Source organism: Salmo salar, chromosome 09, assembly GCF_965601325.2.
Source record: "Salmo salar chromosome 09, fSalSal1, whole genome shotgun sequence".
In the NCBI taxonomy this organism is placed as follows: Eukaryota; Metazoa; Chordata; class Actinopteri; order Salmoniformes; family Salmonidae; genus Salmo; species Salmo salar.
In genome coordinates, this window is record NC_138299.1 from 74,894,783 (window position 1) to 74,914,131 (window position 19,349).

A 19,349-nucleotide genomic window follows, 5' to 3' on the forward strand; every position below is an offset into this window, starting at 1 on the left:
ATACATTTTCCAAAATAATCTTTTCAGTTGCTTCAGTAAAAGTCTGATGAATACATTTCAGAACAAGCACACAAAATGTGGTGAATGCACATTTTGCTGAAAAAAAAAGAGAAAACAATTATAGACCATATTAAAACATTGATGAAAGCCATCTTTACATAGAAAGTTTCCTACTCTTTAATGGTCAAAATCCATAAAATGTCCAACTTAAACATTTAAAATAAAGCCTGAATTCTAACTGTACCTTAAGGACAATTATGAACGTGGTTTCATTCGGAAAATGCTAACTTTATTTGTGGATGCCTAGGTTGACTTATCCACGGAAATGTCCTTAAATGAAAAGCAATTATGGGGCTTAGTAAGAATGTTAACGGAATTAAAACTGGGTCGCTAAGCGTGGGGCAACACAAATATTATTTGGGTTTTAAGAACTCTACTCTAGCCCTTGAAAATGTCCCTCAGGTCAGCCACTACCTTTCGGCAGTCAATTTCATGCTACTCACATAACGTGTAATTCCACTGTAAAATAATCATGTAGCAGTTGAAATTGATTAGGGAGCGAGTCAGAAAGAGAGGAGTCCAGTATTCATAGATGAGCAAGGTAATCTGCCCAATTTCAGGTGGGGAAAAAAGCAACGATCAAAGAAAAAGCACAGAGAAATTAAAATAAATTAACAAAAAACTGCAGAAACTGACAAGCTGCCTTAGAGCTATATTCCTTTTGTTTATTTTTTATAAATGGACCATCATCCTAACACAAACGCAGACATGCAAGGCAAGATGTGGAATTATGGTAAAATACACTAGACAATAATTTGAAATGGCATCAAATGTGGAGTTAGTACTCCAAATATGAGAGTTCGGGAATAACATTAGCAGTGTGAGGAAGTGACCGTGTCATGCTTTAATGCACCACGACCCAAGCCCGAGTATGAATAATGAAAACAGCAGTTCCCGCTAAAAATTAAATTGTTCATCAGAAGGCCAAGCACAGAGGGCTCGTGAAGCACTGACCTAGATAACAGCAACAACATTTCACAATACTGCATTTTGCATTCCTAAATCATACACCTCTTTGTAACTCAATATTCTCTAGAGATATGTAGCTGATACATTATTTGAAGGTGATATGTGTACTGCTATTTTTGCACCTGCTGTGCTTCTAGAGCCAACCTACCATTGATGAGCATGCTAAAACACTTGAGACTGGATAATCAATAACAAATTAGGAATCGACTTTCTTTTCCTAGCCAAACACTGATCACAAAAGAAAGCATCAACCTCTTATTGAACAACAGTCAAATTGGGACATCATTTGAAGATATTTCTGCAAACACCCAGAGGCCCGGGGCCTTTTACCCTCAGCCTTAGTAATCAGTCACGGGACACAGGCCTTACATGTCCTCTGTCAAACATTGTGATGTTATGCCGAGCAATGAATTGTCACCACCAAAGTCAATAGAACCCCAATGAATCACACCATAGGTCTGGATGAGATTAATATAGTTTAGCCCGTCAATCAAATGCTAAGGAGGTCTTGAAGTTCTGATCAATACTGATAGGAACATGGACAAGATGAAGAAAAGAACAAAGTTAAACATGTCATAATTAAAGCCGACACATTCACAGAGAAAATTTGACTTACAAATGCACCTTTTCAAACTGAAAGACTATGGCCAGAGCTTACCCATGAGGTTGCACAACGGTTTAAATCAATGAGTCTTCGTTTTAGTCAAAGTATGATATATTTGGGCATGAAGTGAGAAATCCCAACTGCCCACTTCATGCAAATCCGTGTGAATGCAGTGTCTTTTCCTATGATACGGCATACAAATTATTTTTCAACTTAAATTTCATTTCAGGGCTGGGTTTTAATTTAAACGTTAATCAGAAACAGCTGCAAAGTTATTCCTCTTCACAACTGAGATGAGCTAAAGCCTTGTGTTCACTTGGCTGCCTGGAGAAAATTAAAAACGGGGGTGAAACTTGTGTTTTTGCACCTCCACTTATTTTTTACCCGAACATTTGTCAATGTTCACTTATTATTTTTTGCTAGTCTATTTATATAATGTATACACACACTCCAGAGTGGCTCAGCTGTCTAAGGCACTGTATCTCAGTGCTAGAGGTGTCACTATAGACCCTGGTTCGATTCCAGTACCAGCCGTGATTGGGAGTCCCATAGGGCGGTGCACAATTGGCCCAGCATAGTCCGGGTTAGGGTTTGGCCGGGGTAGGAAGTCATTGTAAATAAAAATGCATTCTTAACTGACTTGCCTTGCTAAAACTTCTGGTGGGTCCCCTGCGGGACGGTTGAGCTAATGTAGGCTAATGCGATTAGCATGAGTTTGTAAGTAACAAGAACATTTCCCAGGACATGGACATATCTGATATTGGCAGAAAACTTAAATTCTTGTTAATCCAACTGCACTGTCCAATTTACAGTAGCTATTACAGTGAAAGAATACCATGCTATTGTTTGAGGAGAGTGCACAGTTTCGAACATGAAAAGTTATTAATAAACAAATTAGGCACATTTGGGCAGTCTTGATACAACATTTTGATCAGAAATACAATGGTTCATTGGATCAGTCTAAAACTTTCCACATACACTGCTGCAATCTAGTGGCCAAAATATAAACTGCACCTGGGCTGGCATAATACATTATGGCTTTTCTCTTGCATTTCAAAGATTGTATATAACAAATAAACGGTTGTTTTTTCCTTTATATTACCTTTTACCAGATCTAATGCATTATATTCTCCTACATTCCTTTAACATTTACACAAACTTCAAAGTGTTTCCTTTCAAATGGTACCAAGAATATGCATATCCTTGCTTCAGGGCCTGAGCTACAGGCAGTTAGATTTGGATAAGTCATTTTAGGCGAAATTTAAAAAAAGGGGCCGATCCTTAAGAGGTATTAAATATATATATATATATATATATATATATATATATATATATATATATATATATATATATATATATATATATATATATATATATATAAAAACACTCAAGTGGCCAGTTAATTAAGTACACCCATCTAGTACCGAGTCGGACCCCCATGTAGCCATGCACCTGGTCAGCAACGACTTTCAGATACGGTGTGGCATTCAGACATTGCTAAATTGGTATTAAGGGACCCTAACGTGTGCCAGGAATACATTCCCCACACCATTACGCCACCAGCCTATACATTACATTTACATTTACATTTAAGTCATTTAGCAGACGCTCTTATCCAGAGCGACTTACAAATTATACAATTGACATTACGCAGGATGGGGCCATGGACTCATACTGTTTACACCAAATCCTGACTCTGTCATCAGCATGACGCAACAGGAACCGGGATTCATGACCTGGCAATGTTTTTCCACTCCTCAACAGGGCGGTGTACCTAATAAACTTGCCAATGAGTGTATATGACCATTTTATAAATGGTATAATTGTGTGATATGGTAGCATTTTGTTAACCTGCTCCCCCCCATTGCCCACAGAGCAATGGTTTTGACCACTAAAATTTCTTCACTACACGCACCACTGCTTTGATTGGCGTAACGTTAGCTAGAAACCACAAGTGTCTATCCAGATAAAGAAAATGCACCCCGAAAGAACATTCATGGAATTTATAGTTACATGTAATTTGCAGCATGCATGGTCATGAGCAATGACTTGTAGCCTATCATTTAACTTCAACCATAAGCACTTGGCTTTGCTGTACCACAGCCGAAGCCTGCCAGCCGCCTACCTACCAGAGGCTGCACTGTTTCCATAACAACAGAAAAATGCATATACGCCATCTTTCAATAGTTATACAAATTTCCGGGCGGAGGGTCATCTTATTCTTTCTAACTATTTCTATGGCGGATTCACGGCCACAATTTATGTAAGATGCCAAAACTTCAGATGACAATTGATGGCGAAGTCAAAGATAATCCTGATAGGTATCAGTCTGGTGTTTCCTGTAATGACCTTAGTGATCACTGTTTTACAGCCAGTGTTCGTAATGGCTGCTCAAACTACCTGTCCTGATTTGTCATAGACGCTTGCTAAAAACCTTCAATGAGCAAGCCTTCCTTCATGAACTGGGTCTCATTCAGGCAAATGAGAAATAAGTGCACTCACGCTATCCGGAAGGCCAAAGTTAGTTACTCAAAGGAGCAGTTCTCCCTCTGTGGATCTATCCCCAAGAAGTTCTGGAAAACGGTTAAAGACCTGGAGAATAAACCCTCTTCCTCACAGCTGTCCATGTCCCTTAATGTTGATGATGTGGTTGTTACTGACAAGAAGCACATGGCTGAGCTCTTTAAAATCACCACTTCATTTTAAGTCAGGATTCCTATTTGACTCAGCCATGCCTCCTTGCCGTCCCAACATTTCCTCATCTCCCACCCCTTCTCATGCAACTATCCCCGATGCTTCTCACCCTGCCCCGCTACAAAGTTTCTCCCTGCGGGCAGTCACTGAGTCCGAGGTGCTAAAGGAGCTCCTTAAACTTGACCCCAAAAAAACATCTGGGTCAGATGGATTAGACACTTTCTTCTTTAAGGTTGCTGCCCTATCAACGCCAAGCCTCTCTCTCCTTTCTGGGGAGGTTCCCATTGCTTGCACGGCAGCCACGGTTCATCCTTTAAATAAAGGGGGAGATCAAGCTGATCCTAACTGTTATAGGCCTATTTCTATTTTGCCCTGTTTATCAAAAGTGTTGGAAAAACTTGTCAATAATCAACTGACTGGCTTTCTTGATGTCTATAGTATTCTCCAGAGGTTTGGACTCGAGTCACATGACTTGGACTCGAGTCACAAATATGATGACTTGCAACTCAACTTTGACTTTAACACCAATGACTCGTGACTTGACTTGGACTTGAGCCTTATGACTCGACCTGACACCCTCCGCAAGGCCAAATATTAAAAATGATGCTATTAAAGAAAAAGTGTGCAGCGCATCAACTCTTCATGTAACAGATTTAAGTTTGAATCGGACAGCAGCCAATAAAATTGTGCCAGCGGAGAAAAAGTTGCGCGTGGCAGTGCAGAGGAACGTCAGCGGGTGAGTTCAGTTTGAGCCATTAGCAAGATGATACCCAAAATGATTATTTTCGGATATACAGACTACGCAGTAGCCAACAAAAAACAGATTGCAACTTGCAAAACATGCGGGAAGAAAATACAGAGTGAGGCGCAACAACTTCCGACTTTGTTTGACATTTGAAGCTGCAGCAAGAATGGTAAGTTGTGGCTAATATAGCCGACAGCTATATCTAACTTTGCTAGTATAGCATGTAGGCTAACATAACGTTAAATCAATGAGCCTCCATACAGTCTGCCAGTGCGGGAATGCGATCATTACACCCAAGATTGCTACTGCCCCGCTCAATTTTTTTATATGCTTACAGATTTGAACAAAACCAGATGAACAAATGTGTCTTAAGTGAACCACAAGTCTCCAATCTCACAGTTCATGGAGACCCGTGTAGGGCAGTACAGCATGAATCATCAACAGCAGAAAGCTTTCAACAATGCAATACTGTCCGACCAGGTTATCGATTGCAACTTGCCTGTCTATTGTGGAAAACAAGAGTTTGTCACTTTCTGTCAGTGCTTGACAGCAAGTACAGCCCAGTGTGTCGTAGAACATTGACATCAAAAAGTAGAGAACCTCGCTACAGAGAGACGTTCAAAACTGAACACAAACCACGTTTCAGTCACAGTGGACATTTGGTCCGACCGAAAGACGAGGGGGTTCCTTGGTGTCACTGTGAACTGTATGGAGAAAGATGGAGAGAGGATACAGCTCAAGTCCAATCTCTTGGCCTGTGACCGCTTCAAAAGGCCCACACATGGCCGAAAGAATCTGTGAGCAATTTGAGGCCATATGTGGTGAGTACAGCATTAAAGATATATTGGACTATATCATTAGTGACAATGCTGCGAACATAAGAAAAGCATTCACGGTGTGCTTCCCCATTGAACAAGAAGATGAAGGCTCAGTTGGTAGAGCATGGCGTGTGCAACGCCAGGGTTGTGGGTTCGATTCCCACGGGGGGGCCAGTACAAAAAAAAAAATGCATGAAATTAAATGTATGCATTCACTACTGTAAGTCGCTCTGGATAAGAGCGTCTGCTAAATGACTAAAATGTAATGTAAAATGTAAGATCACCTTGATGACCCAGAGCTCTGGAATGAGCTAACCCTGGAAGACCAGCAAACAGTTGATGCTGCTATTGCAAAAAAACAGTGCTTGCAGACTTTTGCCCACACTCTCCAGCTGGTGGTGGGAGATGGCTTGAAAAGAAACAAAAAAAGTGATGACTCCTTCTCTTTCAAAGTTATCGAAAATCTGCTCACTGCTATATACAAGCACAACATTCAAAGAGGTGTTTGAGGCTGAATTTGGGGAAAGAGGCATCCCTGCTGCTGTCAACACAAGATGGAACTCAACACAGACAAGTGAAGGCAGTTATCCAATGTGACCATAGAAAACTCAGTCATGTTCTAGAAAAGGCTGGACACAAGGAGTTGTTGTTCACAGTACGGGAGTGGAATAAGTTGAAGGAGTTGGTGGACATCCTGAAGCCATTTGGAGAAGCAACAGATATGACACAGGGGGAGAAGATAGTCACAGTCAGTTCTGTTGTTCCCTCGGTCCTGTCCCTGAATCGCCACCTGGAGCAGCGGAAGCCTCAAGTCCATTTCCTGAGCAGCCTTGTCAGAAGTCTCCAGGCATCACTGAACAAAAGATTTCTTGGAATCTTCATCAATGTGAAAATGGCCAGGACACAAGATGGAATCACCGCCCCCTTTTCATATCCAGTCTACCTCAAAGCAGCTGCCTTGGAGCCGGCTTTTTCTCTGATGTGGGTGGGGCACCATGTGATGGTCAAGGAGGAGGTGGCACAAAGAGTGAAAGGTAAATATTGAGTTTAATGTAACTTCTCATAATTTAATCAAATTGACTGCAACAATAATACTTTCAGTTTAACCCACTGCATCGCCAATACCGGCCTTTTTGTTTCTGCTTTTACATGTTTTGCCAGAACTGATTCTGCAAGATGCTACAGGGACTGAGCAAGCTGTGCCTCTTGTTGATGAGGAAGAGCGAGAGGACCATAGTCTTGGACAAGAAGAAGGGCTGTTTGCAGCATACTGTAAGAGGCAGAAGAAAACTGCTGGGACCACTCCAGCACTACAGTTAAGTCACTACCTTGACATATGCGAAGGACAGAATGCCATCTTGTTCTGGGCAATGAACAGGAAGGCTCTTCCTTCACTGTCCCGAGTGGCCATCAAGGTCTTGGCAGTGCCTGCCTCCAGTGCTCCAGTGGAGCATGTCTTCAGCCATGGTGGCATCATACTGCGGCCTCATCGCGCACAAATGACTGACAGACTTTTATCGAATTTGGTCTTTTGCAAATGCAATGCATCATAGGGCCCTGAGATAAGAGAAAAAAATGAAACTTTATGCATTACACACACGTAGTCTCCATGTTATCTCCCATCTTTGGGATCTGTATTTTTTTTCTCAGACATTCAGGCCAGTGTTCAAATTGTAGGCCTACTTGAAGTTCAGTATCAGTTGTTTTGATGTACCTTTTAATAAACGATTGTAACTTTATGGTAGGATTGTTTTAGGTGTCTAGAGTATACCTGGAGAGAGAGAGAGAGCACACAACAATATTTTGTTTTTTGTTGTCATATTGATGTGTCTTTCTCATGACTACCCATGTATTTCCATGGAAATATAACGTTCATTTGGAAAGTAATAAATATATATTTTTAGAAGCATTCATGATTTGTATAAATGTAATATACTATTACTCTTGTTAAATATGAAATGGTATTACATTTGGTGAAGAGCACATTATGACTTGTTTAGGACTTGAGACGACTCGGACTTGCCTGTCTTTGATATGGGACTTGACTGCTAAGACTTGAGACTTACTTGTGACTTGAAAAACAATGACTTGGTCCCACCTCTGGTATGCAATCTGGTTCCCGCTCAGGTTATGGATGTGTCACTGCAACCTTAAAGGTCGTCAGTGATGTCACCATTGCCCTTCTAAGCAATATTGTGTGGCTATTTTTATGGACTTGGCCAAAGCTTTTGATACGGTAGACCATTCCATTCTTGTGGGCCGGCGAAGGAGTATTGGTGTCTCTGAGGGGTCTTTGGCCTGGTTAGCTAACTACCTCTCTAAAAGAGTGCAGTGTATAAAGTCAGAAAATCTGCTGTCTCAGCCACTGCCTGTCACCAAGGGAGTACCCCAAGGCTCTACAACAAAGCTTTCTTAGTGTCCAACAAGCTTTCTCTACCCTTAACCTGTACTCTATACTCCTCTGTAAACTGGTCATCTCTGTATACCTGTCGCAAGACCCACTGGTTAATGCTTATTTAAAAAACCCTCTTAGACCTCACTCCCCCTTATCTGAGATATCTACTGCAGCCCTCATCCTCCACATACAACACCCGTTCTGCCAGTCACATTCTGTTAAAGGTCCCCAAAGCACACACATCCCTGGTTCATTCCTCTTTTCAGTTCGCTGCAGCTAGCGACTGGAACGAGCTGCAACAAACACTCAAACTGGACAGTTTAATCGCAATCTTTTCATTCAAAGACTCAATCGTGGACACTGACAGTTGTGGCTGATTTGTGTGATGTATTGTTGTCCCTACCTTCTTGATCTTTGTGCTGTTGACTGTGCCCAATAATGTTTGTACCATGTTTTGTGCTGCTACCATGTTGTTGTGTTGCTACCATGCTGTGTCTTCATGTGTTGCTGCCTTGCTATGTTGTCGTCTTAGGCAGGTCTCTCTTTATGTAGTGTTGTGTTGTCTCTCGTTGTGATGCGTTTTGCCCTATATTTATTTATTTTATTCCCAGGCCCCCGTCCCGCAGGAGGCCTTTTGGTAGGCAGTCATTGTAAATCAGAATTTGTTCTTAACTGACTTGCCTAGTTAGATAAAAGATATATATATATATATATATATATATATATATAAAAATAAATAAATAGGCCAGTGGTTTCCATCTGGAGCGAGGTTTTCCCTAAATTAATTCTTATGACAGAACCAGCCATAGAGCCAGCTGGCTAATCTTTTGAATATGGTGTAGTTAAAACAGTAACATTACATTAGCTAGCTAGACACCAAACATGTTCATAACTAACCAAAGAACCACAGGGTCTTCCAATGGAACAAATTAATCATAGTGGGCAGAACAAGCAAGGAGGGGGGCAGAGCCAAGCATGAGCTGGTGAGATCCTATTGGCGCATTCTAACATATATTTGTATATTTCCATTAGGGAACGCCTACTCAGTGAAGTGCACTTGTGCAATAACTTTGGCAAAGAGTAAAAACAAACAAAAAAAGTCCACTCTGTGCGTAACAGATTTTAGTTTTGGGAACAGAAAACTGTATTGAGATCAAATGTTTTGTCGATGAGAACATTTGCAGAATGATGGCAAAACTCTTTGTGTTGTGTTGTCTCTCATTGTGTTGTGCGTTTTGTCCTAAATTGATATTGTATTTATTTTTTAATCCCAGGCCCCGTCCCCGCAGGAGGACTTTTGGTAGGCCGGCATTGTAAGTAAGAATTTGTTCTTAACTGACTAGCCTAGTTAAATAAAGGTTAAATAAATAAAAATCTACAACTGCTGGCCACTGGGCTTCCTCTCAACACCATATTTGGTAGTGAGTGGAAACGTCAAGCGGATGCTTCACATTTATACATCCGGTGAAACATGTCTTAATGCTCCATCTGTGTAGATGAGGTTAGCTATTATGCTCGCTAGCTCCACTGACAGGTGTCAGTGCCCTATGTGTTGATGTTTCAACTCCACATGGAAATTCCCATAACCAATTCGTGAAGATTTATAAGTAGCCTTCTTCATTTTTCAGAGATCAAATCAAATTTTATTGGTCACAAACACATGGTTAGCAGATGTTAACGCAAGTGTAGCAAAATGCTTGTGCTTCTAGTTCCGACTATGCAGTAATATCGAACAAGTAATCTAACAAATACACAAGGGGATGAATAAGAATATGTACAAATAAATATATGGATGAGCGATGGCGTGTGGCATAGGCAAGTTGCAGTAGATGGTGTAGAATACAGAATATACAGTTAAAGTCGGAAGTTTACATATACCTTAGCCAAATACATTTAAACTCAGTTTTACAATTCCTGACATTTAATCCTAGTAAAAATTCCCGGTCTTAGGTCAGTTAGGATCACCACTATTTTAAGAATGTGAAATGTCAGAATAGTAGAGAGAATGATTTCAGCTTTTATTTCTTTCATCACATTCCCAGTGGGTCAGAAGATTACATACACTCAATTAGTATTTGGTAGCATTGCCTTTAAATTGTTTAACTTGGGTCAAACGTTTTGGGTAGCCTTCCACAAGCTTCCCACAATAAGTTGGGTGAATGTTGGCCCATTCCTCCTGACAGAGCTGGTGTAACTGCGTCAGGTTTGTAGACCTCCTTGCCCGCACACGCTTTTTCAGTTCTGCCCACAAATGTTCTATAGTATTGAGGTCATGGCTTTGTGATGGCCACTCCAATACCTTGACTTTGTTGTCCTTAAGCCATTTTGTCACAACTTTGGAAGTATGCTTGGGGTCATTGTCCATTTGGAAGATCCATTTGCGACCAAGCTTTAACTTCCTCCATAATTTTCCTTCATGATGCCATCTATTTTGTGAAGTGTACAGACCCTCCTGCAGCAAAGCACCCCCATAACATGATGCTGCCACCGCCATACTTCACGGTTGGGATGGTGTTCTTCGGCTTGCAAGCCTCCCCCTTTTTCCTCCAAACATAACGATGGTCATTACAGGCCAAACAGTTCTATTTTTGTTTCATCAGACCAGAGGACATTTCTCCAAAAAGTACGATCTTTGTCCCCATGTGCAGTTGCAAACTGTAGTCTGGCTTTTTTATGGCGGTTTTGGAGCAGTGGCTTCTTCCTTGCTGAGCGGCCTTTCAGGTTATGGCGATATAGGACTCGTTTTACTGTGGATACAGATACTTTTGTACCAGTTTCCTCCAGAATCTTCACAAGGTCCTTTGCTGTTGTTCTGAGATTGATTTGCACTTTTCGCACCAAAGTATGTTGATCTCTAGGAGACAGAACGCATCTCCTTCCTGAGCGGTATGACGGCTGCATGGTCCCATGGTGTTTATACTTGGAAATTGCTCCCAATGATGAACCAGACTTGTGGGGGTCTACAATAGTCACAGAGGGTTTAATAGTCACAGAGGGTACGACATCTCCAATGCACCTGCTAATAAAACTCACTCACCGAGTCAGCGTATACATCAATGTTGTTGTCTGAGGCTATCCGGAACATATCCCAGTCCACGTGATCGAAGCAATCTTGAAACGTGGAATCCGATTGGTCAGACCAGCATTGTATTGACCTGAGCACAGGCATTTCCTGTTTTAGTTTCTGTCTAGGCTGGGAGCAACAAAATGGAGTCATGGTCAGACTTGCCGAAGGCAGAGCGGGGGAGGGCTATGCATGCATTGCGGAAGTTCGAGTAGCAATGATCCAGAATGCTACCAGCTGGTGTCGTGTATTTGATATGCTGAGAACAAGGCTTCCTAAATTCTCTCAGTTTAGCTTTGTTAAAATCCCCAGCTACAATAAATGCAGCCTCAGGATGTATGGTTTATAGTTTACCTAGAGTCCAGTAAAGTTCTTTCAGGGCCGACAAGGGATCTGCTTGGGGGGGGGGGGGGGGGGGGGATATACACGGCTGTGACTATAATTGAAGAGAATTCTCTTGGGAGATAACACGGTCGGCATTTCATTGTAAGGAATTCTAGGCCAGGTGAACAAAAGGACTTGAGTTCCTGTATGTTGTTGTGATTATAACATGAGTCGTTAATCATAAGGCATACACCCCCGTCCTTCTTCTTACCAGAGATGTTCGTTTCTGTCGGCGCGATGCGTGAAGAAACCGGGTGGCTGTACCGACTTTGACAACATATCCCGAGCGAGCCATGTTTCCGTGAAACAGAGAATGTTCCAATCTCTGATGTCTTTCTGGAAGGCAACTTGTGCCCTAATTTCGTCCACCTTGTTGTCTAGGGACTGGACATTGGCGAGTAATATGCTCGGAAGTGGAGCATGGTGTGCTCGCGTTCTGAGCCTGACCAGTAAGCGCTCCGTCTGTCTCTCCTACGGCGACCGCGTTGTTTTGGGTTGGCCTCTGGGATAAGATCGCTTGTCCAGGGTGGGGGTGCCGAACAAAGGATCCGCTTCAGGAAAGTCGTATTCCTGGTCGTAATGATGGTAAGTTGACATCGCTTTTATATCCAATAGTTAAGATTTTCTGGGGTAACAATGTAAGAAATAATATATTTTAAAAAACGAATAACTGCATAGTTTTCTAAGGACCTGAAGCGAGGCGACCATCTGTCGGCGCCATTTTGTGGAACCTAAATGAGCATTTCCTCTCTAGGACAGGAAATTACATTGAAATAGTGACCAGAGCTGCCATGGTCTATCCATGTCAACTCCAAATTTTGCACAGTGGTTTTCCACATTCAACTGAGAACAGACAGCTATGACACAGATGGCATCGTCTATCTGAAACAAATCTGCCATGTAAAACAAATGAGATGGCACCTAGCATATGCTGTAAGGCCTTGATATTGTCAAACTATTATGATATAAATGTCTTATAATGTCTAGTTAGAAGACAACTATTCGGGTTTGCATTTTTCACACATTAGCATTCAGTCCTTAAAACTCCGCAGCCCCGTAGCTGAATATCGATTGCCGTCATGTGTCAGGCATTCTGAAGGCCAGACAAAGAACTCAATAAGTAAAGTGTTGGAGAAATGCTCACAAAATGCTAACTGACAATGTCTAGACAAGGCTATACAGTAGATCACTCTACCAAGCCCAAACTTAATATTGATTAGAGGTCGACCGATTAATCGGAATGGCCGATTAATTAGGGCCAAATTCAAGTTTTCATAACAATCGGTAATCGGTATTTTTGGCCACCGATTTGCCGTTTTTTGGGGGGTTTTTTATAAATATTTTTTAACTAGGCAAGTCAGTTAAGAACACATTCTTATTTTCAATGACGGCCTAGGAACGGTGGGTTAACTGCCTTGTTCAGGGGCAGAACGACAGATTTTTACCTTGTCAGCTTGGGGATTCAATCTTGCAACCGGTTAACTAGTCCAACGCTCTAACCATCTGCTTTACATTGCACTCCACGAGGAGCCTGCCTGTTACGCGAATGCAGTAAGAAGCCATGGTAAGTTGCTAGCTAGCATTAAACTTATCTTATAAAAAACAATCAATCAATCATAATCACTAATTAACTACACATGGTTGGTGATAATACTAGTTTATCTAGCCTGTCCTGCGTTGCATATAATCGATGCGGTGCGCATTCGCGAAAAAGGTTGCTCCAACTTGTACCTAACCATAAACATCAATGTCTTTCTTAAAATCAATACACAAGTATATATTTTTAAACCTGCATATTTAGTTAATATTGCCTGCTAACATGAATTTCTTTTAACTAGGGAAAATGTGTCACCTCTGCAACATAGTCAGGGTATATGCAGCAGTTTGGGCCGCCTGGCTCGTTGCGAACTAATATGCCAGAATTTTACGTAATTATGACATAACATTGAAGGTTGTGCAATGTAACAGGAATATTTAGACTTATGGATGCCACCCGTTAGATAAGATACGGAACGGTTCCGTATTTCACTGAAAGAATAAACGTGATAGTTTCCGGATTCGACCATATTAATGACCTAAGGCTCGTATCTCTGTGTGTTATTATGTTATAATTAATTCTATGATTTGATAGAGCAGTATGACTGTGCGGAGGTAAGCAGCAGCAGGCTCGTAAGCATTCATTCAAAACAGCACTTTACTGCATTTTGCCAGCAGCTCTTCGCAATACATTGCGCTGTTTATGATTTCAAGCCTGTCAACTCCCAAGATTAGGCTGGTGTAACCGATGTGAAATGGCTAGCTAGTTAGCCGGGTGAGCGCTAATAGCGTTTCAAACGTCACTCGTTCTGAGACTTGGAGTAGTTATTTCCCTTGCTCTACATGGGTAATTCTGCTTTATGGGTGGCTGTTGTCGATGTGTTCCAGGTTCGAGCCCAGGTAGGAGCGAGGAGAGGGACGGAAGCTATACTGTTACACTGGCAATACTAAAGTGCCTATAAGAACATCCAATAGTCAAAGGTATATGAAATACAAATCGTATAGAGAGAAATAGTCCTATAATAACTACAACCTAAAACTTCTTACCTGGGAATATTGAAGACTCATGTTTAAAGGAACCACCCGCTTTCATACGTTCTCATGTTCTGAGCAAGGAACTTAAACGTTAGCTTTCTTACATGGCACATAATGCACTTTTACTTTCTTCTCCAACACTTTGTTTTTGCATTATTTAAACCAAATTGGACATGTTTATTTTATTTGAGGCTATCCAAATAAATTACAAAAAATTATATATAAAAATAAATAAATAGAATACTTAAAATATATGTATATATTATTTTTTTAAATTTTATTTCATCGCTATCGGCTTTTTTTGGTCCTCCAATAATTGGTATCGGCGTTAAAATCATAATCGGTCGACCTCTAATATTGATAAAGCTGAAATCTCAAAATAGTGATCATGTCAGGCAGCTGCTGTTAATAGACTAGCTAAAAACTGGGCTGACGGGCCTCTGATCATTTCCAGGGGGCTCATTTATAAACCATGCTTAAGTACAAATATACCCCAAAATGTGTGTGTGCGCCAGTTCATGCAAAAGTTGGCATTTATACAAATTTTACTTGATATGAGAATGTGCTCACCTCACAGCAAACTTTAGACCATAAGTACTCACATCTGCTAGTGGTTGAAATATTGTATTGCAAGCTGGAATGTAAGTATTTTGTGCAAAATGGGGTTCTAAAGCTTATTCATACAAAAAAAAAAACAAGAACGCAGCAATTTACCACTAGTGAGAAGAGCGAAAATCTAAAATAATTAGACAGGAATCTTTTTCCCTTCCATTTTCATAACCATTGCAGAATATATTCCTCACCTTTTCTGGCTGTGATGGGTTCATATTCCCAAAGAAGCCATAGCCTTCAACAAATTACCATATGCATCTCATTTAATTGGACCCTAGTAGCCTAGTAAATAGGTCTAGCCTATATTTACTTCCAAGTTTAATATCATAGGCAGCCAGTTTATAATACTGATATACAGTCGAATTTAACAGCTTATCTACACTGAACAAAAATACACTATATTTATCACACACACAAATGGACGTGGACATCCGTTCAAAGTTAGTGGATTCAGCCGCACCCATTGCTGACATGTATCAAATCGAGCACACAGCCATGCAAACTCCATAGACAAACATTGGCAGTAGAATGGCTTTACTGAAGAGCTCAGTGACTTTCAACTGTAAGTGCTGTTATTGTGAAGTGGAAACGTCTAAGAGCAACAACGGCTCAGCCGCGAAGTGGTAGGCCACACAAGCTCACAGAACGGGACCGCTGAAGCACGCAGCGCGTAAAAATCGTCTGTCCTCGGTTGCAACTCACTAGAGTGCCAAACTACCTCTGGAAGTAACGTTAACACAAGAACTGTTCGTCAGGAGCTTCATGAAATTGGTTTCCATAGTCGAGCAGCTCCACACAAGCCTAAAATCACCACGCGCAATGCCAAGCATTGGCTGGAGCGGTAAAAAGCTTGCCACCATTGGACTCTGGAGCAGTGGAAACGCGTTCTCTGGAGTAATGAATCACGCTTCACCATCTGGCAGTCAGATGGATGAATCTGGGTTTGACGGATGCCAGGAGAATGCTACCCCCCCGAATGCATAGTGCCAAGTGTAAAGTTTGGAGGAATAATGGTCTGGTTCTCATGGTTCGGGCAAGGCCCCTTAGTTCCAGTGAAGGGAAATCTTTACTCTACAGCACTGACAATTCTGTGCACAAAGCGAGGTACATACAGAAATGGTTTGTCGAGATCAGTGTAAAGAACTTGACTGGCCTGCACAGATCCCTGACCTCAACCCCATCAAACAACTTTGGGATGAATTGGAACGCCAACTGCGAGCCAGGCCTAATCGCCCAACATCAGTGCCCGACCTCACCAATGTTCTTGTTGCTGAATGGAAGCGAGTCCCCACAGTAATGTTCCAACATCTAGTGGAAAGCCTTCCCAGATAACTGGCGGCTGTTATAGCAGCAAAAGGCAGGGGACCAACTCCATATTAATGCCCATGATTTTGGAATGAGATGTTCGATGAGCAGGTGTTAACATACTTTTGGTCATGTAGTGTATAAAGAGAAAACGGTCCTCATCCAGATACAGCATAAATTACTGCTAAAGATTCACACACACTACCCCATAAAAAGTGGAAATGTCTTAAGTCAATAAGTTTTCATATTCTGCAATGGCAAGTGTAAATAAGTTCAGGAGTAAAAATTACTTAACAAGTTGCATGGACTCAATAAGTGTTTAACATGACTTTTTTTTAACGACTACCTAAAATGTTTGTACCCCACACATACAATTATCTGTAAAGAGCCTCAGTCGAGCAGTGAATTTAAAACAGATTCAACCAAAGACCTGGGAGGTTTTCCAATGCCTATCAAAGACTTGCACCTATTGGTAGTTGGGTGAAAATAAAATAAAAAGCAGACATTGAATAACCCTTTGAGCATGGTGAAGTTATTAAATTACACTTTGGATAGTGCATCAATACACCCGGTCACTACAAAGACACAGGCGTCCTTCCTAACTCAGTTGCCGAAGAGGAAGGAAACCGCTCAGGGATTTCAACATGAGGCCAATGGTGACTAAAACAGTTAATGCTTAAATGGCTGTGATAGTTTTAAACCTAACAACATTGTAGTTACTCCACAATACTAATTGACAGAGTGAAGGAGGACGCCTGTACATCATTTTTTTAAATCCCCAAAATGCATAATGTTTGTAACAAGGCACTAAAGTAATACTGCAAAAAATGTGGCAAAGCAATTCCCTCTTTTGTCCTGAATACAAAGTGTTGTGTTTTTATTGGATTTGACCCAAACATATTACTGAGTGCCACTCTCTACATTTTCAAGCATAGTGGTGGCTGCATCATGTTATGGGTATGATTGTAATCGTTAAGGACCAGGAATTTTTTCAGGCTAAAAAATAAACTGAATGGAGCTAAGTACAAGCAAAATCCTAGAGGAAAACCTGGTTCAGTCTGCTTTACACCAGACACTGGGAGATTAATTCATGTTTCAGCAAGACAGTAACCTAAAACACAAGGACAAGTGGCCGAGTTACAGTTGACTTAAAATCTACATGACCTGAAAATTGTAGTCTAGCAATGATCAACAACCAATTTGACAGAGATTGAAGAATTTTGGAAGACGTGGTGAAAAGGTGTGGCAAGCTCATAGAGACTTACCCTGAAAGACTTAGCTGTAATCGCTGCCAAAGGTGCTTCTACAAAGTTCTGACTGAGGGTGTGAAAACTTATGTAAATGAGATTTGTATTTCTTTCAAAATAAATTTGCTAAAATGTCTATAAACATGTTTTCCCTGTCATTGTGGGATATTGTGTGTACATGGGTGAAATCAAATGTTATGCAAACTGTACCACAGCAAAATGTGTAGGTACTGGAAATATTTCATTCGTATTTTGCGTGTCATGGCATAAAGTCAATAGTTCCAAATTATACAGCAAATAAAGGCCGTTGTCACCATAAAAGGTGGAGTATCAATGCTCATTCCCACGCACACAGTTTTACATGTCTGATTTATTACGGGAAACATGCGTATGAATGGCGTGCGCCAAGTTTATAAATCTCAATATTTTGGTAGGTGCGCACTTTTCTGAAAAGGTGCACGCAGAAGTTTAGTGCGAAATTGACTCAACGGTTATAAATGAGGCCTCGGGGCAGCTCCAGCTGCCATCTGCAACGCTGTGCATGTTGTTTCAATTACCTGAACAAGCCAATGGGGTCCTGTTCAGACTTAATATTATAAATAGGGGTGCACATTATGGGTGTATTCATTAGTCGGATTCTGTTGCAAAATGTTTTTCACGTGAAACCGTTTACTCCAAACGGAAAACGTTTAGCAAAGAAAACGAGTTTCTATAGGACAAATTCAGGTAGGTCCCTCCCTGTTTCGTTTGGTTCCTAAAAAGTTAAACGGTTTCTGTTGCAAAACGTTTAACAGACCAAATGTTTTGCAATGGAATCCGACTAATGGAAACACCCCAGGCTTCCTCGTCTCCTTTTCCTCATATACACTGATGAGAATGAGCATGGAAGCAGAGAAAAGCTCATTCCCAATAGGCATCAACGATTGCCAGTGTTATCAGATGAGAACAGAATGAAGGAAAGAAGACAGGGACAGTTACTGAGGACGGGGAGAGGTGGTTCGTTCTTGTGCAAATGCCATTCTGTATTCCCTTCAGCTCTTCATAGACGGAAGACATAACTAGTACATTAAGGTACTGGAGAGTTCGAGTGACGTCACGGCGATACAAGATTTGACGTCTGTAAAGTGTGTTTGGTGTTTTATTTGATTGTCAAACCATGCACTTCGCTACTCGTCAAAGCAACTGAAACACGGTGGTCCCTCTACTTTCTATCCGACACCAACCATAGAAAGATGATTACAATACAGTTTGAGCATCTGTGCAAAGACGCACACAACATTTAACTAATATCCTCTTTTTGCTAGTTAGTGTGAGCTCGTACTAGCTACATTGCAGAATAGGAGCTAGCGTTAGCTAACTAACGTTATGTAAATCGTATACACATTAAAACAAACTGCAAAGACTAAGCTAGCTAGCAGACACAGATGTAAGAAAGAAAAAAATATATCCTTTACCGTACCTTTCCGTTATTCAATGCCCAAAGCAGACACCTTCACACTTTACCTAATGCTCAGGGCGCAGCCATTTTGAATTAACCTGAAACACCAACAATGCTGCCACCCAATGTGTTGGAGGGAAACTGAAGGATAGCATTGCAGGCAAGAGCATTCAGCAGAGCAGAGGAACACTAAACGTGTTACTTTGAGCTGAGCAAGATCACTGTGCTCAACAATACGTGCTATCAAATCAAGAATATATAAGTATTTTCATATACCTTCTCATTCAAAAAACTATAGGACATAGTTATAGATATTACTGCCCTGTTGAGGCTAGAAACACAAGCATTTCGCTACATCCCCAACAACATTTGCTAAACACGTGTATGTGACTAATACAATTTGATAGGAGAATAGGCTCATTGTAATTGCTGGAATGGAATAA

The 19,349-nt window shown here is 41.1% G+C and overlaps 1 non-coding gene across 1 annotated transcript in view; it reads right to left on the reverse strand.

Moving 5' to 3' along the window:
• Positions 1-19,082, reverse strand: part of LOC106611752 (uncharacterized) — a 67,393-nt gene extending 48,311 nt beyond the window's left edge. The window contains exon 1 of the transcript XR_014378796.1: positions 18,928-19,082. This is a non-coding gene — a transcript (uncharacterized LOC106611752). The remainder of the gene's footprint in view (positions 1-18,927) is intronic.
• Between the last annotated feature and the right edge of the window lie 267 nt (positions 19,083-19,349).